We start from the raw sequence: 24,702 nt of genomic DNA, 5'->3' as shown, positions 1-24,702 counted from the left end.
TATAGACAAAGAAAACGTCAGACCTATAACATCTGCATCTAGAAAACAATCAATCTGGGAAATATATATCCTTTTATTTTATTTATTTTGTTATTTTTATTAGATAATCGTAAGATCTGCATCTAGCTAGGGTTGTCCCGATACCACTTTTTTATGTACTCGCCGATTCCGAATACCGATACTTTTTTTTAAATGTGTCCCCAAATGCAGCCATGTCCCCCCCATGTATGCAGCCATGTCCCCCACATATTGTCCCCCGTATATCCAGCAATGTCCCCCGTATATCCAGCCATGTCCCCCGTATATCCAGCCATGTCCCCCGTATATCCAGCCATGTCCCCCGTATATCCAGCCATGTCCCCCGTATATCCAGCCATGTCCCCCGTATATCCAGCAATGTCCCCCGTATAACCAGCCATGTCCCACGTATATCCAGCCATGTCCCCCGTATATCCAGCCATGTCCCCCGTATATCCAGCCATGTACCCCGTATATCCAGCCATGTACTCTGTATATCCAGCCATGTCCCCCGTATATCCAGCCATGTCCCCCGTATATCCAGCCATGTCCTCCGTATATCTAGCCATGTCCCCTGTATATCCAGCCATGTCCCCTGTACCTACTGTTAACGTGGCGGCGGCGGCGGCGTTGGTGGCGGTGGCGGTGGGGGGGACGGGGGTAGTATTCTATTTTAGTATCGGCGGTATTAGCGGGAGTACGAGATACTGGTATCGGTATCGGGACAACCCATCAATCTGGGAAATATATATCCTTTTATTTTATTTATTTTATTATATTTTGTTATTTTTATTAGATAATCATAAGGTTACAAAAAAAATAAAAAATCCGGATCACCTACTGAGAGTAGTCTGGTGTTACTATGGTAACGCTGTATTAAATACAGTGTGCAAAAAAATAAAATAATGAAAAAGGTAATAAACAAAAACAAATATTTTTTTTTTTTTTATTGTTTTTTTTATCACCGTCATTATTTTTACCATTATAACTTAATAATTACAATGATATTGTTTCCTTTTTTATTTATCATTTTTAATATTGTCATCAATATTTGCTTTATTTATTTTTTGGTGCTACAATTATTATAAATCATTATTTAATTAATAATCGTATTTTTATTGGTAATATTCTTCTTATTATTACTGATATTATTAGTGTATTCATATTTACAATAATAATAACATCATTCATATTAAATTATAATAAAACAAATCAAACATTCATAATTATTACATTTTATTAATATTACACGAATATAAAATACGGGATTATCTCTGAATAATGATAAGGAATTTATTGGCATAAAATAATATCTAATAATAAAAGGAATTGATCGGATTGATCGGCTGCAAGGGAGACCAATGATTGTTTACAGACACAGACACAATTTTCTCAGTGCCGGTCATGTGACCTGCAGTGTAAAAATAGAAGCACACAGAGAGAAAACAAACATTCTGTTACCATGGTAACCTGCACTGTGAACATAGAGCTATGTGATGTCACAGCTGTGGAAGCGAATAAATAGCCTGCAGGGGGGAGGAGCTGTCAGTTGACAATAGGTCTTCACAGCAGAAGCATCTCTCTTGCAGAGCTCCTGACTGATTGATTTGTATTTCATCACATTATCTCCAGTGATTGGAATTCAGAGTCTATTGATTGATTGGCATTAATTGTCTGATCGTCTATTACTAGTACTTGGCATTTCCTGCCAGTTATTTTCTACAAGCAAAAATGAGGAACCAAATCCTCGTTATGATTGTTTCACTGTTGCTCTCTTTGGGAGGACAGAGAAATACCATCTTCCAATCCCCAGAGGTCCACGTGGATCAGGAGGGGCCCTCAAATGTCATCCGAGGGCCCCCAGAGGAGGGGATTGTGCAAACACAGCAGCCAGCGAAGATTCCGCTGATTTTTAGGATCCTGTATCCATGGGCTGTCCCCAGAGATGTCATCAGTGGGGCCCCAGAGACCACAATGGAGCAGGAGGAGCCCACAAATGTCATCAGAGGGGCCCCAGAGACCCCAATGGAGCAGGAGGAGCCCACAAATGTCATCAGGGGGCCCCCAGAGGAGGAGATTGTGGAAACTCCACAACAGCCAGCGAAGATTCCGCTGATTTTTAGGATCCTGTATCCATGGGCTGTCCCCAGAGATGTCATCAGAAGGGACCCAGAGACCCCAATGGAGCAGGAGGGGCCCACAAATGTCATCAGGGGGCCCCCAGAGGAGGAGATTGTGGAAACTCCACAACAGCCAGCGAAGATTCCGCTGATTTTTAGGATCCTGTATCCATGGGCTGTCCCCAGAGATGTCATCAGAAGGGACCCAGAGACCCCAATGGAGCAGGAGGGGCCCACAAATGTCATCAGAGGGCCCCCAGAGGAGCTGATTGTGGAAACTCTACAACAGCCAGCGAAGATTCCGCTGATTTTTAGGATCCTGTATCCTTGGGCTGTCCCCAGAGATGTCATCAGAAGGGACCCAGAGACCCCAATGGAGCAGGAGGGGCCCACAAATGTCATCAGAGGGACCCCAGAGACCAGCATGGAGCAGGAGGGGCCCACAAATGTCATCAGAGGGACCCCAGAGACCAGCATGGAGCAGGAGGGGCCCACACATGTCATCAGAGGGCCCCCAGAGACCCGCATGGAGCAGGAGGGGCCCACAAATGTCATCAGAGGGACCCCAGAGACCAGCATGGAGCAGGAGGGGCCCACAAATGTCATCAGAGGTCCCCCAGAGACCCGCATGGAGCAGGAGGGGCTCACAAATGTCACCAGGGGGCCCCCAGAGACCCGCATGGAGGAGGAGAACATGAAGAGGATGGAGCAGCCAGTGGAGGAAACAGTCGGAGGAAATGAAAATGACCCTCTAGAACCCATCAGCCGGTTTTTATCCCTGACCCGTCCTCCAGTCTGGTTTAGCTTTCCAGTCCTGATAAAGTTTCTGATTCTGAAATACATCCTGCGCCAATATCACCTGGCCAGAATATTAGGACGTTTTATGTTCCAGGAGCTGATTGGATTGATTTATCTACTGATCGATATCTGGAACAGACGGGGGGCAGTCTTTGAGAACATAATCCTACTCCTCTATATAAATGCGGGTGATTGGGACCAATGGGTGGTCACCGGGCTCTGGTCAGTCTGGTCCAAGGGGTGGGTGACCCTAGACAACACAGTCCCACCCGTCCTTATTAATATTGTTACTGAGCACCGGTCAGAATGCTGTCTGGGGGTTATCACCATGCTGGTGGTGCTGCTCCTAATATGTTTCAAGACATTCTACCGACTGCGCCGACCAACAAGTAGCAACATCACCCCACCCCCGAGTCATCCCATTTCCCCAACAAGTGACGTCATCATACCAGAAAGCGATGACACTATTCCACCAACAAGTGACGTCATCATACCAGAAAGCGATGACACTATTCCACCACCAAGTGACATCGTTATACCAGAAAGAGATGACACCATTCCACCACCAAGTGACATCGTTATATCAGAAAGTGATGACACCATTCCACCACCAAGTTTCATCGTCATATCAGAAAGTGATGACACCATTCCACCACCAAGTGACATTGTTATACCAGAAAGCGATGACACCATTCCACCACCAAGTGACATCGTTATACCAGAAAGTGATGACACCATTCCACCACCAAGTGACATCGTTATATCAGAAAGTGATGACACCATTCCACCACCAAGTGACATCGTTATATCAGAAAGCGATGACACCATTCCACCACCAAGTGACATCGTTATACCAGAAAGCGATGACACCATTCCACCACCAAGTGACATCGTTATACCAGAAAGCGATGACACCATTCCACCACCAAGTGACATCGTTATACCAGAAAGCGATGACACCATTCCACCACCAAGTGACATCGTTATACCAGAAAGTGATGACACCATTCCACCACCAAGTGACATCGTCATATCAGAAAGCGATGACACCATTCCACCACCAAGTGACATCGTTATATCAGAAAGAGATGACACCATTCCACCACCAAGTGACATCGTTATACCAGAAAGCGATGACACCATTCCACCACCAAGTGACATCGTTATACCAGAAAGCGATGACACCATTCCACCACCAAGTGACATCGTTATACCAGAAAGCGATGACACCATTCCACCACCAAGTGACATCGTTATACCAGAAAGCGATGACACCATTCCACCACCAAGTGACATCGTTATACCAGAAAGCGATGATACCATTCCACCACCAAGTGACATCGTTATACCAGAAAGCGATGACACCATTCCACCACCAAGTGACATCGTTATACCAGAAAGAGATGACACCATTCCACCACCAAGTGACATCATTATATCAGAAAGTGATGACACCATTCCACCACCAAGTGACATCGTTATACCAGAAAGCGATGACACCATTCCACCACCAAGTGACATCGTTATATCAGAAAGCGATGACACCATTCCACCACCAAGTGACATCGTTATACCAGAAAGCGATGACACCATTCCACCACCAAGTGACATCGTTATATCAGAAAGAGATGACACCATTCCACCACCAAGTGACATTGTTATACCAGAAAGCGATGACACCATTCCAACACCAAGTGACATCGTTATACCAGAAAGCGATGACACCATTCCACCACCAAGTGACATTGTTATACCAGAAAGCGATGACACCATTCCAACACCAAGTGACATCGTTATACCAGAAAGCGATGACACCATTCCACCACCAAGTGACATCGTTATACCAGAAAGCGATGACACCATTCCACCACCAAGTAAGAATGCAGAAAGCACCATGGGGGAGGCGGCCATTCCCATTTCCAGAGTTGCATCTCCTCGAGCTTCCCTTGGTGATTGGATAAGACAGAAACTAAAGGAGCTCCAACCAAAAATGGAGGTTGGGCACACGGATATCGTCCCACGAAAGAGTGACATCATCCCACCAAGTGATGTCATCATTCCACCATCAAGGAAAAATGCAGCGAGCACCATGGAGGAGGCGGCCATTCCCATTTCCAGAGTTGCATCTCCTCCAGCTTCCCTTAGTGCTTGGATAAGACAGAAAATAAAGGAGCACCAAGCAACAATAGAGGTCGGACACAGGGATATCGTCCCACAAAAGACTGCCACCGAGTGATGTCATCATTCCACCATCAAGGAAAAATGCAGCGAGCGCCACGGAGGAGACTGACGTTCCCATTCCCAGCGTCGCACCTCCCAGGGACCACAGCAACGACATCCCACAGAATGGTGGTCTCCTCCCACTACCGAGTTCCCTTATGTCACCAGTGACCGATGACATCAATATGCTATTGGATTCCGTCATTGGTCAACAAAGGGCAACACTGGCTGTTGATCCCAATGTTGAAACTCGTAGTAACCCGTCTTCACCTATGGCAATTATTCCAGCTAGTGAAGAAGCGAAGGGCAACCAAGGAGGACCGCCATTAAACCGGATCTTGACTTTTCATAGCACTTTTGGCCGGGTGACTTCCTGGTACCAACCTCTGCCCCATTTAATTGGCTGGGCAAATATGACGTCCAATATCCAAGAGTTACCAAGAGTGGAAATGTAGACATCAAGCTTTAAGGTTAATCAAAAATTTCACATTCTAAAGGGAAAGGTAGAACAAGGGGGAGGGGAGTATGGAAGAGGGAGAGAGGGAGGAAGGGGGAGGGGAGGTTGGAGAAAGAAGGGGGGTGAGGGTTTGGGGGAACCCCCACACCCCTTCCTTACCTCCAACCTCCCCTCCTTATCTCCCTCTCTCCCTCTTCCATACTCCCCTCCCCCTTGTTCTACCTTTCCCTTTAGAATGTGACATTTTTGATTAACCTTAAAGCTTAATGTCAACATTTCCACTCTTGGCAACTCTTGGATATGAGGCGGCTTTCGGAGGACTCGGGTCCCCCCGGGTCTAGAAGGCCGTTTACCACCAACATCTGAAAAATGCAGCGAGCGCCATGGAGGAGGCGGACATTCCCATTTCCAGAGTTGCATCTCCTCGAGCTTCCCTTAGTGCTAGGCTAAGACAGAAAATAAAGGAGCACCAAGCAACAATGGAGGTCGGACACAGGGATATCGTCCCACAAAAGACTGCCACCGAGTGATGTCATCATTCCACCATCAAGGAAAAATGCAGCAAGCGCCATGGAGGAGACTGACGTTCCCATTCCCAGCATCGCACCTCCTAGGGATCACAGCAACGCCATCCCACAGAATGTTGGTCTCCTCCCACTACCGAGTTCCCTTATGTCACCAGTGACCGATGACACCAATATGCTATTGGATTCCGTCATTGGTCAACAAAGGGCAACACTGGCTGTTGATCCCAATGTTGAAACTCGTAGTAACCCGTCTTCACCTACGGCAATTATTCCAGCTAGTGAAGAAGCGAAGGGCAACCAAGGAGGACCGCCATTAAACCGGATCTTGACTTTTCATAGCACTTTTGGCCGGGTGACTTCCTGGTACCAACTTCTGCCCCATTTAATTGGCTGGGCAAATATGACGTCCAATATCCAAGAGTTGCCAAGAGTGGAAATGTAGACATTAAGCTTTAAGGTTAATCAAAAATATCACATTCTAAAGGGAAAGGTAGAACAAGGGGGAGGGGAGTATGGAAGAGGGAGAGAGGGAGGAAGGGGGGGGAGCTTGGAGAAAGAAGGGGAGTGAGGGTTTGGGGGAACCCCCACACCCCTTCCTTACCTCCAACCTCCCCTCCTCCTTTCCTCCCTCTCTCCCTCTTCCATACTCCCCTCCCCCTTGTTCTACCTTTCCCTTTAGAATGTGACATTTTTGATTAACCTTAAAGCTTAATGTCTACATTTCCACTCTTGGCAACTCTTGGATATGAGGCGGCTTTCGGAGGACTCGGGTCCCCCCGGGCCTAGAAGGCCGTTTACCACCATCTCAGTCACTTTTTTACAGGTGATTATGTTTCATCAATGTATTGTCGATCGACATCAAATTTTCGAGGCGTGTGTTGGACCGGCGAGGAGAGGAGGTTGGAGGCCGGTATGTTTTTAAGGTGTGTGTTGGACCGGCGAGGAGAGGAGGTTGGAGGCCGGTATGTTTTTAAGGTGTGTGTTGGACCGGCGAGGAGAGGAGGTTGGAGGCCGGTATGTTTTTAAGGTGTGTGTTGGACCGGCGAGGAGAGGAGGTTGGAGGCCGGTATGTTTTTAAGGTGTGTGTTGGACCGGCGAGGAGAGGAGGTTGGAGGCCGGTATGTTTTTAAGGTGTGTGTTGGACCGGCGAGGAGAGGAGGTTGGAGGCCGGTATGTTTTTAAGGTGTGTGTTCTTTTCACAGCTGTACGAGGGTGGGGTACTGAAAACGTACGAGCAGCTGTGTAGAGAATACCAATTAGCCCCACGGGGCTTCTATCAGTACCTCCAGCTCCGGCATGCTCTACAGAAACAACAACAAACACGATCATTGGTGGTGACTTTACCGTCACCTTTGATGACGACGGTTCTGCAAGCAGAAGCTCGGAGAGGACTCATAACAAAAATATATGAGGGACTGTTAGCAACAATTCAGAGTCATGCTTCCCTTAGAAGCCGTAGGAAGTGGGTGGAAGACATTGGGGAGATAGATGGAGATCAGTGGGAGAGGGCGATTAAATCTGTTCCGGCGGTATCTGTCTCTGCGTCGCACAAATTGTCGCAACTCTTTATCCTACATAGGTATATACGTACACTGGAGTAGTATATGAATATAAAAATGTGGTATAATGTATGTCAAATAAAATGAAATGGATGCCGAATAGGCATATCTATGTATGAAATAAGAAAAGATATAAAAATAAAGTGGATTTAAAAAAAAGGTGTGGTTTGGACCGGCGAGGAGAGGAGGTTGGAGGCCGGTATGTTTTTAAGGTGTGGTTTGGACCGGCGAGGAGAGGAGGTTGGAGGCCGGTATGTTTTTAAGGTGTGGTTTGGACCGGCTATGGGGAGGTTGGAGGCCGGTATGGGAGGAGTCTTTCCAGCTTTCTTTGCTGGAGAAATGAGAACTCTTCCCACCAGTGAGGTCCTTCATGGAGAAGTCCCAGGCCTCACTCACACGGGGTGTATGAATCTGTACCCTGTATGGGGGCTGCACTTACCCCAAAGAGGACATCCATGTGGGTGCAGTTGCGCGGACGCACCCTGGGTGCGTTCGGGGCCGAGCACCGGCACCCACACAGATGTCACATTGGGAACAGCCGCTGCACCCCAGATGACAGCAATGGGACTACCTACATGGGATGCTGGGAACACCTGTGCATCCCCATTGCGGTACACGCGGCCCTCCCATGGGGTACGGATTATTACCCCCCCTGTGAATGAGGCCTAAGTGTGAATAGAATATTTACCCCCATTGTGTTGGTAATTTGGGGACCACTGTACCCCTCATTATTGTTATTTGGGGTGTTTTATTATAGGAGTGTTATAGATTGTAGATTAGGAGAAGTTTGGATTTCTTCTGGAGGAGTTTTGAGTGGACATCACTGATGTACCCCGCTCAGCGGGGGCGGGCCTTCCAGAACAGAGGCCGCATATGGGCAGCACAGAGGCTTAGTGGTGAGCCTTGCAGCACTGGGGTCCTTGGTTCAAATCCTGACCAGGACACTATCTGCATGGAGTTTGCATGTTCTCCCTGTGTTTGCGTGGGTTTCCTCCGGGTTCCTCGGTTTCCTCCCACACTAAAGACATGCTACCTTTGCGTTGGTAAACGGGGATATTCAGGGAATACAGATGGGAGATCAGACTCATAAAATTGCAGCATATGCGGACGACCTGCTCTTTTCTGTGACTAACCCTCATGTATCACTCCCTAACCTTGTAAGAGAAATTGAGAAATATGGTAGGTTATCTAATCTGAAAGTAAATAACACAAAATCGGAAGCAATGAACGTGGCAATCCCTGAACCTATGGGGGATATAATAAAACAGAATTTCAAGTTTAAATGGGGGAAGGTACTAAAATATTTAGGCACATACATACCATCAGACATTAAAAATACTTATGCATTGAACTTTCCCCCATTATACCTTGAAATAAGAAGATTGCTAGAAAAATGGAGACACGGAATGCACTCCTGGTTTGGGAGAGGAAGTATAATCAAAATGTGTATTTTGCCAAAGGTATTGTATTTGTTCCAGGCACTGCCTATGTCCATACCAATAACCTATCTTCGACAGGTGAATTCTTTGTTCATGAAATTCATATGGGCAGGGAAAAAAGCCAGAATTAAAAGAGAACTGTTGAGAATGCCTAAAAGTGCTGGAGGGATGGCAGTCCCGGATATAATAAAATACTACAGAGCATCGCATTTAACTAGGCTGGTAGACTGGTGTAGACATGGGGAGTTTAAACGCTGGGTAAACATAGAGCAGTATGTGAGCCAGATTCCTCTGGCCAGAGCACCTTGGTGTTACGCGGTTCTCCCTAGATACCTTAAGAGACACCCTATAATAGGCCCCACATTGCAAATTTCAGCGAAAATCTGTGGAGATAAGAAATATACACCTAGTAAATCGCCACTACTACCTATAATAGGTAACCCTAATTTCATTCCAGGAATGGAAAAAAATACAAAAGAAAAGTTTAAAGGAAAGAACCTCTGTCAGGTCTCAGATTTCTTGAGGTCAAATGCATGGCCATCAATCGGGGAACTGACAGAGGAAGGAGGTAAATTTGAACTTGCATTGTGGCAGGCACTTCAGGTAAGTCATTTCCTAAGATCTTTGGGTCCGGTAACAGAATTTTGTAGGCAATTGACAACACTAGAGAGATGCTGTGATGAGGTGGAACCTCTACCGAGAGTATTATCTAAAATGTATGGGTTTCTGAACATGCCAGCTGGGGATTTTGTGATGCCAGGCATTCGGAAATGGGAAAAAGATCTGGGGAGAATTTTCACCCCAACACAGCATAAACAAATAATATACCTGGCAGTCAACTCGTCGGTATGTTCAAAAACGCAAGAGGCTAATTACAAGCTCCTTGTACAATGGTATTACACCCCAGAAAGATTACACCAATTTGATAAAGAAGCAGATGAAAGGTGTTGGAGGTGTGGTAGAGAACAAGGAACTTTGTTACATATTTTTTGGTATTGCCAAAAAATAAGACATTATTGGGAGGAGGTGAGAAGAATCTCGCAAAAATTTTCGGAAGCATTGCTTCCGGACGATCCTGCCCTTTTCCTGTTACACAGTTCAGAAGTACCGGTGCAGAAGTATAGGAAGTCGGTAGTGTGCCACATGATCAATGCGGCACGGGCAGGAGTTACATTGAGGTGGAGGGACGTTTGCCCGCCATCTATTGCAGGCTGGCTTAAAAGGGTTGAGGAGGTAGGTGCAATGGAAGATTTGGTGCGTACGGCGCAGAACAAGAGGATACAGTATGAAGAAATATGGTCCGGATGGAATGTATTTATGAGATCAGAAGAAGGAAAGGGGTTAATAGAGGGAAACTAAGACTCTTAGAGAGAAAGATTTAAGGTATTGGTAGATGACTAGGAATTTAGAAGTGTATGTCCAATATCTCGGGAGGGGAGAAGGGGAGAGGAGGGGAGGGGGGAATTTATTGTTTTTTCCTTCTTTTTTTTTTTTTTTTTTTTATGGAGGGGGGGGGGGGAGGGGTAGGGAGGGAGTATCAGATGGAAGGGCAATAGGAGTAAGGATGGCTTAGGGGAAATATAATGACGGATTAAAATGTTAAAATGTGTGGAAAACGTATCTATAGTTGTAACATTCTCTGTTATCTGTGGAAAAATAAAATAAAAGATGAGTACCTTTGCGTTGGTGGTGCAGTGGTTAGCACAGCTGCTTTCTAAGCAGATGACCCGGGTTCGATCCCCGGCCAATGCCATCTCCAATACTTGGAGTCCTCAGAGAGAAAAGCGCTATACAAGGTCATAGACTATAGTGGGGACATTAGAGTGTCAGCTCCTGGGCTCAGCCATAGACTATAGTGGGGACATTAGAGTGTCAGCTCCTGGGCTCAGCCATAGACTTCACTGGGGACATTAGAGTGTCAGCTCCTGGGCTCAGCCATAGACTGCACTGGGGACATTAGAGTGTCAGCTCCTGGGCTCAGCCATAGACTATAGTGGGGACATTAGAGTGTCAGCTCCTGAGCTCAGTCATAGACTATAGTGGGACATTAGAGTGTCAGCTCCTGGGCTCAGCCATAGACTGCACTGGGGACATTAGAGTGTCAGCTCCTGGGCTCAGCCATAGACTATAGTGGGGACATTAGAGTGTCAGCTCCTGGGCTCAGCCATAGACTGCACTGGGGACATTAGAGTGTCAGCTCCTGGGCTCAGCCATAGACTGCACTGGGGACATTAGAGTGTCAGCTCCTGGGCTCAGCCATAGACTATAGTGGGGACATTAGAGTGTCAGCTCCTGGGCTCAGCCATAGACTATAGTGGGGACATTAGAGTGTCAGCTCCTGGGTTCAGCCATAGACTATAGTGGGACATTAGAGTGTCAGCTCCTGGGCTCAGTCATAGACTATAGTGGGACATTAGAGTGTCAGCTCCTGGGCTCAGCCATAGACTATAGTGGGGACATTAGAGTGTCAGCTCCTGGGCTCAGCCATAGACTATAGTGGGGACATTAGAGTGTCAGCTCCTGGGCTCGGCCATAGACTATAGTGGGACATTAGAGTGTCAGCTCCTGGGCTCAGCCATAGACTATAGTGGGGACATTAGAGTGTCAGCTCCTGGGCTCGGCCATAGACTATAGTGGGACATTAGAGTGTCAGCTCCTGGGCTCAGTCATAGACTATAGTGGGACATTAGAGTGTCAGCTCCTGGGCTCAGCCATAGACTATAGTGGGGACATTAGAGTGTCAGCTCCTGGGCTCAGCCATAGACTATAGTGGGACATTAGAGTGTCAGCTCCTGGGCTCAGTCATAGACTATAGTGGGGACATTAGAGTGTCAGCTCCTGGGCTCAGCCATAGACTATAGTGGGACATTAGAGTGTCAGCTCCTGGGCTCAGCCATAGACTATAGTGGGGACATTAGAGTGTCAGCTCCTGGGCTCAGCCATAGACTGCACTGGGGACATTAGAGTGTCAGCTCCTGGGCTCAGCCATAGACTATAGTGGGGACATTAGAGTGTCAGCTCCTGGGCTCAGCCATAGACTATAGTGGGACATTAGAGTGTCAGCTCCTGGGCTCAGCCATAGACTGCACTGGGGACATTAGAGTGTCAGCTCCTGGGCTCAGCCATAGACTGCACTGGGGACATTAGAGTGTCAGCTCCTGGGCTCAGCCATAGACTATAGTGGGGACATTAGAGTGTCAGCTCCTGGGCTCAGCCATAGACTATAGTGGGATATTAGAGTGTCAGCTCCTGGGCTCAGCCATAGACTATAGTGGGGACATTAGAGTGTCAGCTCCTGGGTTCAGCCATAGACTATAGTGGGGACATTAGAGTGTCAGCTCCTGGGCTCAGCCATAGACTATAGTGGGATATTAGAGTGTCAGCTCCTGGGCTCAGCCATAGACTATAGTGGGGACATTAGAGTGTCAGCTCCTGGGCTCAGTCATAGACTATAGTGGGACATTAGAGTGTCAGCTCCTGGGCTCAGCCATAGACTATAGTGGGGACATTAGAGTGTCAGCTCCTGGGCTCAGTCATAGACTATAGTGGGACATTAGAGTGTCAGCTCCTGGGCTCAGCTATAGACTGCACTGGGGACATTAGAGTGTCAGCTCCTGGGCTCAGCCATAGACTGCACTGGGGACATTAGAGTGTCAGCTCCTGGGCTCAGCCATAGACTGCACTGGGGACATTAGAGTGTCAGCTCCTGGGCTCAGCCATAGACTGCACTGGGGACATTAGAGTGTCAGCTCCTGGGCTCAGCCATAGACTATAGTGGGACATTAGAGTGTCAGCTCCTGGGCTCAGCCATAGACTATACTGGGGACATTAGAGTGTCAGCTCCTGGGCTCAGCCATAGACTATAGTGGGGACATTAGAGTATCAGCTCCTGGGCTCAGCCATAGACTATAGTGGGACATTAGAGTGTCAGCTCCTGGGCTCAACCATAGACTGCACTGGGGACATTAGAGTGTCAGCTCCTGGGCTCAGCCATAGACTATACTGGGGACATTAGAGTGTCAGCTCCTGGGCTCAGCCATAGACTATAGTGGGGACATTAGAGTATCAGCTCCTGAGCTCAGCCATAGACTATAGTGGGACATTAGAGTGTCAGCTCCTGGGCTCAGCCATAGACTGCACTGGGGACATTAGAGTGTCAGCTCCTGGGCTCAGCCATAGACTATAGTGGGGACATTAGAGTGTCAGCTCCTGGGCTCAGCCATAGACTATAGTGGGGACATTAGAGTGTCAGCTTCTGGGCTCAGCCATAGACTGCACTGGGGACATTAGAGTGTCAGCTCCTGGGCTCAGCCATAGACTATACTGGGGACATTAGAGTGTCAGCTCCTGGGCTCAGCCATAGACTATACTGGGGACATTAGAGTGTCAGCTCCTGGGCTCAGCCATAGACTATAGTGGGGACATTAGAGTATCAGCTCCTGGGCTCAGCCATAGACTATAGTGGGGACATTAGAGTGTCAGCTCCTGGGCTCAGTCATAGACTATAGTGGGACATTAGAGTGTCAGCTCCTGGGCTCAGCCATAGACTGCACTGGGGACATTAGAGTGTCAGCTCCTGGGCTCAGCCCCTCCCTGTGGGCGGTCCTCAGTGATGATCACACTCGCCTCTCCTTCAGGTCACATGATCACTCTGCCCACTGCGAGCGTTTCTGGGCGGGGCCTCTGCGGAAAACGAGATCACGTGACGCCCCGCCCCCTAATAGGCGGAGCCACCCTGGTTTCTCTTCTTCCGCCCGCCAACGAAAGAAAGAGACCCAACTACCGGGTATCTCTCGGGCTCCACCCACTTCCGGTCTTCCTGTTTACTTCCGGGTGAGGAGTCTGTTTACCTTCCGGGGTCGGTGGAGGAGCGGGGTGAGAGGTGAATGGTGCCGTATAACAGACCATGTGAGGGACAGAGCGCTCCCCTCCCCCTCTCACACCTCTGTGACCCCCCCTTATAGGAGAGAATGACCCCCCCCCCTGTATGAGGTGTCAGCCCTGCCTGCCCCTCTGTGGCCCCCCTGTATTTCTATATAGGAGAGAATGACCCCCCCCCTGTATGAGGTGTCAGCCCTGCCTGCCCCTCTGTGGCCCCCCTGTATTTCTATATAGGAGAGAATGACCCCCCCCCTGTATGAGGTGTCAGCCCTGCCTGGCCCTCTGTGGCCCCCCTGTATTTCTATATAGGATAGAATGACCCCCCCCCCCACCGCCATCCTCCCGGCTGCAGGAATCACCCCCCCCCCCACCGCCATCCTCCCGGCTGCAGGAATCACCCCCCCCCCCCCCACCGCCATCCTCCCGGCTGCAGGAATCACCCCCCCCCCACCGCCATCCTCCCGGCTGTACGAATCACCCCCCCCCCCCCCACCGCCATCCTCCCGGCTGCAGGGATCAACCCCCCCCCAACATCCTCCCAGCTGCAGGGATCAACCCCCCCCCAACATCCTCCCAGCTGCAGGGATCAACCCCCCCCCCACCACCGCCATCCTCCCGGCTGCAGGAATCACCCCCCCCCCCCCACCGCCATCCTCCCGGCTGCAGGGATCACCCCCCCCCACCGCCATCCTCCCGGCTGTACGAATCACCCCCCCCCCACCGCCATCCTCCCGGCTGCAGGGATCAACCCCCCCCCCCCCCCACCGCCATCCTCCCGGCTGTACGAATCACCCCCCCCACCGCCATCCTCCCGGCTGCAGGAATCACCCCCCCCCACCGCCATCCTCCCAGCTGCAGGGATCACCCCCCCCCCCCACCGCCATCCTCCCGGCTGCAGGGATCACCCCACCTCCCGGCTACAGGAATCACCCCCCCCCCACCCTCCCGGCTGTACGAATCACCCCCCCCCTACCGCCATCCTCCCGGCTGCAGGAATCACCCCCCCACCGCCATCCTCCCGGCTGTACGAATCACCCCCCCCCACCGCCATCCTCCCGGCTGTACGAATCACCCCCCCCCCCACCGCCATCCTCCCGGCTGCAGGGATCAACCCCCCCCCCCCAACATCCTCCCAGCTGCAGGGATCAACCCCCCCCCCCCAACATCCTCCCGGTTGCAGGGATCAACCCCCCCCACCACCGCCATCCTCCCGGCTGTACGAATCACCCCCCCCCCCCACCGCCATCCTCCCGGCTGCAGGGATCAACCCCCCCCACCGCCATCCTCCCGGCTGTACGAATCACCCCCCCCCCCACCGCCATCCTCCAAGCTGTACGAATCACCCCCCCCCCAACATCCTCCCGGCTGCAGGGATCAACCCCCCCCCCAACATCCTCCCGGCTGCAGGGATCAACCCCCCCCCCCCCCACCGCCATCCTCCCGGCTGTACGAATCACCCCCCCCCCCCACCGCCATCCTCCCGGCTGTACGAATCACCCCCCCCACCGCCATCCTCCCGGCTGCAGGAATCACCCCCCCCCCACCGCCATCCTCCCGGCTGTACGAATCACCCCCCCCCACCGCCATCCTCCCGGCTGCAGGAATCACCCCCCCCCCCCACCGCCATCCTCCCGGCTGTACGAATCACCCCCCCCCCACCGCCATCCTCCCAGCTGCAGGGATCACCCCCCCCCCACCGCCATCCTCCCGGCTGTACGAATCACCCCCCCACCGCCATCCTCCCGGCTGCAGGAATCACCCCCCCCCACCGCCATCCTCCCAGCTGCAGGGATCACCCCCCCCACCGCCATCCTCCCGGCTACAGGAATCACCCCCCCCCCCCCACCCTCCCGGCTGTACGAATCACCCCCCCCTACCGCCATCCTCCCGGCTGCAGGAATCACCCCCCCCCCCCCACCGCCATCCTCCCGGCTGTACGAATCACCCCCCCCACCGCCATCCTCCCGGCTGCAGGAATCACCCCCCCCCACCGCCATCCTCCCAGCTGCAGGGATCACCCCCCCCCCCCACCGCCATCCTCCCGGCTGCAGGGATCACCCCCCCCCAACATCCTCCCAGCTGTACGAATCACCCCCCCCCACCACCATCCTCCCAGCTGTACGAATCACCCCCCCCACCCCCATCCTCCCAGCTGCAGGGATCACCCCCCCCCCACCGCCATCCTCCCAGCTGTACGAATCACCCCCCCCCCACCGCCATCCTCCCAGCTGCAGGGATTACCCCCCCCCCCCCACCGCCATCCTCCCAGCTGTAGAAGGTTGGCAGAGAGTGGGCCCCTGGCTGTTTGAAGGAGATGGGCCACAGTGTGGGCCAAATTGGAAGAGCTGATCCTTGGGTGGTTGGAGGAGGAGAGGGTGCCACCCTTCTCCCCTTAGGACGGGGACAGACACCCTTCTCTCCCGAGAGGTAGGGGACACCATTCTCTCCCCTGGAGGACAGGGACACCATTCTCTCCCCCGGATGACGGAGACACCATTCTCTCCCCCGAGGACGAGGACACCCTTCTCTCCCCAGAGGTAGGGGACACCCTTCTCTCCCCAGAGGTAGGGGACACCATTCTCTCCCCCGGAGGATGAGGACACCATTCTCTCCCTCGGAGGACGGGGACACCATTCTCTCCCCAGAGGTAGGGGACACCATTCTCTCCCCCAGAGGACGGGGACACCATTCTCTCCCCCGGATGACGGAGACACCATTCTCTCCCCCGAGGACGAGGACACCCTTCTCTCCCCAGAGGACGGGGACACCATTCTCTCCCCCAGAGGACGGGGACACCATTCTCTCCCCCGGAGGACGGGAACACCCTTCTCTCCCCAGAGGACGGGGACACCATTCTCTCCCCCAGAGGACGGGGACACCATTCTCTCCCCCGGAGGACGGGAACACCATTCTCTCCCCAGAGGTAGGGGACACCATTCTCTCCCCCAGAGGACGGGAACACCATTCTCTCCCCAGAGGTAGGGGACACCATTCTCTCCCCCAGAGGACGGGGACACCCTTCTCTCCCCAGAGGTAGGGGACACCATTCTCTCCCCCGGATGATGGAGACACCATTCTCTCCCCCGAGGACGAGGACACCCTTCTCTCCCCAGAGGTAGGGGACACCATTCTCTCCCCCGGAGGATGAGGACACCATTCTCTCCCTCGGAGGACGGGGACACCATTCTCTCCCCCGAGGACGGGGACACCATTCTCTCCCCCAGAGGACGGGGACACCATTCTCTCCCCCGAGGACACCATTCTCTCCCCGGTGGAGGAGGACACCATTCTCTCCCCCAGAGGACGGGGACACCATTCTCTCCCCCGAGGACACCATTCCCTCCCCCCGGAGGATGAGGACACCATTCTCTCCCCTGGAGGACGAGGACACCATTCTCTCCCTCGGAGGACGGGGACACCATTCTCTCCCCCGAGGACGAGGACACCCTTCTCTCCCCAGAGGTAGGGGACACCATTCTCTCCCTCGGAGGACGGGGACACCATTCTCTCCCCCGGAGGACGGGGACACCATTCTCTCCCCCGGATGACGGGGACACCATTCTCTCCCCCGGATGACGGAGACACCATTCTCTCCCCCGAGGACGAGGACACCCTTCTTTCCCCAGAGGTAGGGGACACCATTCTCTCCCCCAGAGGTAGGGGACACCATTCTCTCCCTCGGAGGACGGGGACACCATTCTCTCCCTCGGAGGACGGGGACACCATTCTCTCCCCCAGAGGACGGGGACACCATTCTCTTCCCCAGAGGACAGGGACACCATTCTCTCCCCCGAGGACACCATTCTCTCCCCGGAGGAGGAGGACACCATTCTCTCCCCCAGAGGACGGGGACACCATTCTCTCCCCCGAGGACACCATTCTCTCCCCGGAGGAGGAGGACACCATTCTCTCCCCCAGAGGACGGGGACACCATTCTCTCCCCCGAGGACACCATTCTCTCCCCGGAGGACGAGGACACCCTTCTCTCCCCAGATGTAGGGGACACCATTCTCTCCCCTGGAGGACGAGGACACCATTCTCTCCCCTGGAGGACGAGGACACCATTCTCTCCCCCGGAGGACGAGGACACCAGGGCTGGACAGGGAGAGGAGGTGAGCGCTGCGGGGAACCAGAGCATCATGAGGGACAGGGGATAGAGGCACATGGGTGACCAGAGCATCATGGGGGGGGGGGTATAGAGGAGTAGGAGAGGAACAGAGAAGCATGTGTGGGAACAGAGAAGCAGGGGGGGGTATCAGTGGAGCACAGGGGGGACCAGAGAAGCATGAGGGTAAGAGGAGCATGGGGGGGGATAGAGAAGCATGTGGGGGAACAGAGAAGCAGGGGGAGAAGCAGAGAGGGGGACAGAGGCGCATGGGGGCCGGCCGCCATGGGAGAGACTTGTCAAAGTGTATGAAGTCCAGGGCAATATTTTTGTCCCAGTCCAGCCCTGGTGTCCCTGTCCTCCGGGGGAGAGAAGGGTGTCCCCGTCCTCCGGGGGAGAGAATGGTGTCCCCGTCCTCCGAGGGAGAGAATGGTGTCCTCGGGGGAGAGAATGGTGTCCTCGTCCTCCAGGGGAGAGAAGGGTGTCCCCTACCTCTGGGGAGAGAAGGGTGTCCTCGTCCTCCGGGGGAGAGAATGGTGTCCCCGTCCTCCGGGGGAGAGAAGGGTGTCCTCGGGGGAGAGAATGGTGTCCTCCGGGGGAGAAAATGGTGTCCTCGTCCTCCGGGGGAGAGAATGGTGTCCCCGTCCTCCGGGGGAGAGAAGGGTGTCCTCGGGGGAGAGAATGGTGTCCTCCGGGGGAGAGAATGGTGTCCTCGTCCTCCGGGGGAGAGAAGGGTGTCCCCTACCTCTGGGGAGAGAAGGGTGTCCTCGTCCTCCGGGGGAGAGAATGGTGTCCCCGTCCTCCGGGGGAGAGAAGGGTGTCCCCTACCTCTGGGGAGAGAAGGGTGTTCGTGTCCTCGGGGGAGAGAATGGTGTCCTCCGGGGGAGAGAAGGGTGTCCCCTACCTCTGGGGAGAGAAGGGTGTTCGTGTCCTCGGGGGAGAGAATGGTGTCCTCCGGGGGGAGAGAATGGTGTCCTCGTCCTCCAGGGGAGAGAAGGATGTTCCCGTCCTCCGGGGGAGAGAATGGTGTCCTCGTCCTCCGGGGGAGAGAATGGTGTCCCCGTCCTCCGGGGGAGAGAAGGGTGTCCCCTACCTCTGGGGAGAGAAGGGTGTTCGTGTCCTCGGGGGAGAGAATGGTGTCCTCGTCCTCCAGGGGAGAGAAGGGTGTACTCGTCCTCGGGGGAGAGAATGGTGTCCTCCGGGGGGAGAGAATGGTGTCCTCGTCCTCCAGGGGAGAGAAGGGTGTACTCGTCCTCCGGGGGAGAGAAGGGTGTCCTCGTCCTCCGGGGGAGAGAATGGTGTCCCTGTCCTCCAGGGGAGAGATTCGTACAGCTGGGAGGATGGGGGTGGGCGGGGTAATTCGTACAGCTAGGAGGATGGGGGTGGGGGGGGGGTGATTCGTACAGCTAGGAGGATGGGGGTGGGGGTGATTCGTACAGCTGGGAGGATGGGGGTGGGGGTGATTCGTACAGCTAGGAGGATGGGGGTGGGGGGGGGTGATTCGTACAGCTGGGAGGATGGCGGTGGGGGTGATTCGTACAGCTGGGAGGATGGCGGTGGGGGGGGGCGATTCGTACAGCTGGGAGGATGGGGGTGGGGGGGGTGATCCCTACAGCTGGGAGGATGGCGGTGGGGGGGGGGGGTGATTCGTACAGCTGGGAGGATGGCGGTGGGGGGGGGGGGGGGTGATTCGTACAGCCGGGAGGATTTTGGGGGGGGGGGGGTGATCCCTACAGCTGGGAGGATGGCGGTGGGGGGGGGTGATTCGTACAGCTGGGAGGATGGCGGTGGGGGGGGTGATTCGTACAGCTGGGAGGATGGTGGTGGGGGGGGGGTGATTCGTACAGCTGGGAGGATGGCGGGGGGGGGGGGGGGTGATTCGTACAGCTGGGAGGATGGCGGTGGGGGGGGGGTGATTCGTACAGCTGGGAAGATGGCGGTGGGGGGGGTGATTCGTACAGCTGGGAAGATGGCGGTGGGGGGGGTTGATCCCTGCAGCCGGGAGGATGGCGGTGGGGGGGGGGGTGATTTGTACAGCCGGGAGGATGGCGGTGGGGGGGGGGGTTGATCCCTGCAGCCGGGAGGATGGCGGTGGGGGGGTGATTCCTGCAGCTGGGAGGATGGCGGTGGGGGGGGGGGTGATCCCTGCAGCTGGGAGGATGGCAGTGGGGGGGGGGGTTGATCCCTGCAGCTGGGAGGATGGCGGTGGGGGGGGGGGTGATTCGTACAGCCGGGAGGATGGCGGTGGGGGGGGCGGGGGTGATTCCTGCAGCCGGGAGGATGTTGGTGGGGGGGGGTTGATCCCTGCAGCTGGGAGGATGGCGGTGGGGGGGGGGGTGATTCGTACAGCTGGGAGGATGGCGGTGGGGGGGGGTGATTCGTACAGCTGGGAGGATGGCGGTGGGGGGGGTGATTCGTACAGCTGGGAGGATGGCGGTGGGGGGGGGGTTGATCCCTGCAGCTGGGAGGATGGCAGTGGGGGGGGGGGGGTGATTCCTGCAGCTGGGAGGATGGCGGTGGGGGGGGTGATTCCTGCAGCCGGGAGGGTGGGGGTGATCCCTGCAGCCGGGAGGGTGGGGGTGATCCCTGCAGCCGGGAGGATGGGGGGGGGGTGATTCGTACAGCCGGGAGGATGGGGGGGGGGGGGATCCCTGCAGCTGGGAGGATGGCGGTGGGGGGGGGTGATTCCTGCAGCCAGGAGGATGGAGGTGAGGGGGAGTGATTCGTACAGCTGGGAGGATGGCGGTGGGGGGGGGGGGTGATTCGTACAGCTGGGAGGATGGCGGTGGGGGGGGGGTGATTCGTACAGCTGGGAGGATGTTGGTGGGGGGGGGTGATTTGTACAGCTGGGAGAATGGCGGTGGGGGGGGGGGTGATTCGTACAGCTGGGAAGATGGCGGTGGGGGGGGGGTTGATCCCTGCAGCTGGGAGGATGGCGGTGGGGGGGGGTTGATCCCTGCAGCTGGGAGGATGGCGTGGGGGGGGGGTGATTCGTACAGCTGGGAGGATGGCGGTGGGGGGGGGTTGATCCCTGCAGCTGGGAGGATGGCGGTGGGGGGGGGGGTTGATCCCTGCAGCTGGGAGGATGGCGGTGGGGGGGGGGGTGATCCCTGCAGCTGGGAGGATGGCGGTGCCCCCTGCAGCCGGGAGGATGGCGGTGAGGGGGGGGGGTTGATCCCTGCAGCCGGGAGGATGTTGGGGGGGGGGTTGATCCCTGCAGCTGGGAGGATGTTGGGGGGGGGGGTTGATCCCTGCAGCCGGGAGGATGGCGGTGGGGGGGGTGATTCGTACAGCTGGGAGGATGGCGGTGGGGGGGGGTGATTCCTGCAGCCGGGAGGATAGCGGTGGGGGGGGGGTGATCCCTGCAGCTGGGAGGATGTTGGTGGGGGGGGTGATCCCTGCAGCTGGGAGGATGGCGGTGGGGGGGGGTGGCGGTGGGGGGGGGGTTGATCCCTGCAGCCGGGAGGATGGCGGTGGGGGGGGGTGATCCCTGCAGCTGGGAGGATGGCGGTGGGGGGGGGGGGCGGTGGGGGGGGGGTTGATCCCTGCAGCCGGGAGGATGGCGGTGGGGGGGGGGGTGATTCCTGCAGCCGGGAGGATGTTGGTGGGGGGGGTGATTCCTGCAGCTGGGAGGATGGTGGGGGGGGGTTGATCCCTGCAGCCGGGAGGATGTTGGGGGGGGGGTTGATCCCTGCAGCCGGGAGGATGGCGGTGGGGGGGGGGTGATTCCTGCAGCCGGGAGGATGTTGGGGGGGGGGGTTGATCCCTGCAGCTGGGAGGATGTTGGGGGGGGGGGGTGATCCCTGCAGCTGGGAGGATGTTGGGGGGGGGGGTGATCCCTGCAGCCGGGAGGATGGCGGTGGGGGGGGGGGTGATTCGTACAGCTGGGAGGATGGCGGTGGGGGGGGGGGTGATTCGTACAGCCGGGAGGATGTTGGGGGGGGGGGGGGGTGAGGATGGTCCCGTGTACATGGAGCCTAAAAAAATACAGAAGAGCGGAACTTTTTGGCACTTTAAACTTTCCCATTGAAATAAGGAATAAAATGGAAATGTGTTTGTTGGTCGGGTATTCAGAAGCTCTCCACCTAAATAGACATTTTCTTGACAGACTTTAATATTGCGCATGAAAACTGTTGCTCTGCCTCCTTCCCGCCTACCCGAGTCTGTGAAATTCACGGACCAAAATAGTATGGGAAGAAGCAGGCTACTGTGTGTAATGGGGCGGGGCTGGAGGCGGGGCTGGCGGCAATGTAATTGAGAATGTTGCTCCGCCTCCGCCCCGCCCACCCAAATCTCTATTTTTCACGGACCTCAAGAAGCTCTGCTTAGGGGCGGGGCTGCCGATAATGTCATTAAAACTTGCACCGCCTCCGCCCCGCCCACCCGAGTCTCTGAATTGAGCTTGATCCGCCTCTGCCCGCCTACCCCAGTCTATGATATTCACGGACCCAAAAAAAAACATCTGCGCATGCGCCGTGGACCCGCGATCAGCTGTGCTCTGACGTACGAGCACCGGAAGTGACGCGGGTCCGATTTTTTCACAGGTCCGAGGAAATTTCACATCACCGGCCTGGTAAGACCGTGACAACCCGTGGCACTGATCCAGGGGGAGTGTCCTGTGCACCCCCCGGGTGATAAACACTGATCTACAGAGGGGGGGGGCACACAGAGGGGCCAGGCAGGGCTGACACCTCATACAGGGGGGGGGTCATTCTCTCCTATAAGGGGGGGTCACAGAGGTGTGAGAGGGGGAGGGGAGCGCTCTGTCCCTCACATGGTCTGTTATACGGCACCATTCACCTCTCACCCCGCTCCTCCACCGACCCCGGAAGATAAACAGACTCCTCACCCGGAAGTAAACAGGAAGACCGGAAGTGGGTGGAGCCCGAGAGATACCCGGTAGTTGGGTCTCTTTCTTTGGTTGGCGGGCGGAAGAAGAGAAACCAGGGTGGCTCCGCCTATTAGGGGGCGGGGCGTCACGTGATCTCGTTTTCCGCAGAGGCCCCGCCCAGAAACGCTGGCAGTGTGCAGAGTGATCATGTGACCTGAAGGAGAGGTGAGTGTGATCATCACTGAGGACCGCCCACAAGGAGGGGCTGAGCCCAGGAGCTGACACTCTAATGTCCCCAGTATAGTCTATGGCTGAGCCCAGGAGCTGACACTCTAATGTCCCACTATAGTCTATGGCTGAGCCCAGGAGCTGACACTCTAATGTCCCCTTTATAGTCTATGGCTGAGCCCAGGAGCTGACACTCTAATGTCCCCAGTGCAGTCTATGGCTGAACCCAGGAGCTGACACTCTAATGTCCCCAGTGCAGTCTATGGCTGAGCCCAGGAGCTGACACTCTAATGTCCCCAGTGCAGTCTATGGCTGAGCCCAGGAGCTGACACTCTAATGTCCCCACTATAGTCTATGGCTGAGCCCAGGAGCTGACACTCTAATGTCCCACTATAGTCTATGGCTGAACCCAGGAGCTGACACTCTAATGTCCCCACTATAGTCTATGACTGAGCCCAGGAGCTGACACTCTAATGTCCCCACTATAGTCTATGGCTGAACCCAGGAGCTGACACTCTAATGTCCCACTATAGTCTATGGCTGAGCCCAGGAGCTGACACTCTAATGTCCCACTATAGTCTATGGCTGAGCCCAGGAGCTGACACTCTAATGTCCCACTATAGTCTATGGCTGAGCCCAGGAGCTGACACTCTAATGTCCCCAGTGCAGTCTATGGCTGAGCCCAGGAGCTGACACTCTAATGTCCCACTATAGTCTATGGCTGAGCCCAGGAGCTGACACTCTAATGTCCCCACTATAGTCTATGGCTGAGCCCTGGAGCTGACACTCTAATGTCCCACTATAGTCTATGGCTGAGCCCAGGAGCTGACACTCTAATGTCCCCACTATAGCCTATGACTGAGCCCAGGAGCTGACACTCTAATGTCCCACTATAGTCTATGGCTGAACCCAGGAGCTGACACTCTAATGTCCCCACTATAGTCTATGGCTGAGCCCAGGAGCTGACACTCTAATGTCCCCACTATAGTCTATGGCTGAGCCCAGGAGCTGACACTCTAATGTCCCACTATAGTCTATGACTGAGCCCAAGAGCTGACACTCTAATATCCCACTATAGTCTATGGCTGAGCCCAGGAGCTGACACTCTAATGTACCCAGTACAGTCTATGGCTGAGCCCAGGAACTGACACTCTAATGTCCCACTATAGTCTATGGCTGAGCCCAGGAGCTGACACTCTAATGTCCCCACTATAGTCTATGGCTGAGCCCAGGAGCTGACACTCTAATGTCCCACTATAGTCTATGGCTGAGCCCAGGAGCTGACACTCTAATGTCCCACTATAGTCTATGACTGAGCCCAGGAGCTGACACTCTAATGTCCCACTATAGTCTATAGCTGAGCCCAGGAGCTGACACTCTAATGTCCCACTATAGTCTATGGCTGAGCCCAGGAGCTGACACTCTAATGTCCCACTATAGTCTATGGCTGAACCCAGGAGCTGACACTCTAATGTCCCCAGTGCAGTCTATGGCTGAGCCCAGGAGCTGACACTCTAAT

The 24,702-nt window shown here is 54.7% G+C and overlaps 1 protein-coding gene and 1 non-coding gene across 2 annotated transcripts in view; both read left to right on the top strand.

Moving 5' to 3' along the window:
• Positions 1-10,818: 10,818 nt before the first annotated feature.
• TRNAR-UCU lies at positions 10,819-10,890 on the top strand. Its single transcript has one exon. It is a non-coding gene; the product is annotated as a tRNA-Arg (tRNA).
• Positions 10,891-23,155: 12,265 nt separating this feature from the next.
• The window catches only part of ATG9B (autophagy related 9B), a 69,373-nt gene continuing 67,826 nt past the window's right edge, over positions 23,156-24,702 (top strand). The window contains exon 1 of the mRNA XM_040355418.1: positions 23,156-23,180. The gene's annotated coding sequence lies outside the window, so the exon portion shown is untranslated. The remainder of the gene's footprint in view (positions 23,181-24,702) is intronic.

Source organism: Rana temporaria, chromosome 5 (assembly GCF_905171775.1).
Source record: "Rana temporaria chromosome 5, aRanTem1.1, whole genome shotgun sequence".
NCBI classification, from domain to species: domain Eukaryota; kingdom Metazoa; phylum Chordata; class Amphibia; order Anura; family Ranidae; genus Rana; species Rana temporaria.
This window is presented reverse-complemented; position numbering and strand designations above follow the sequence as displayed.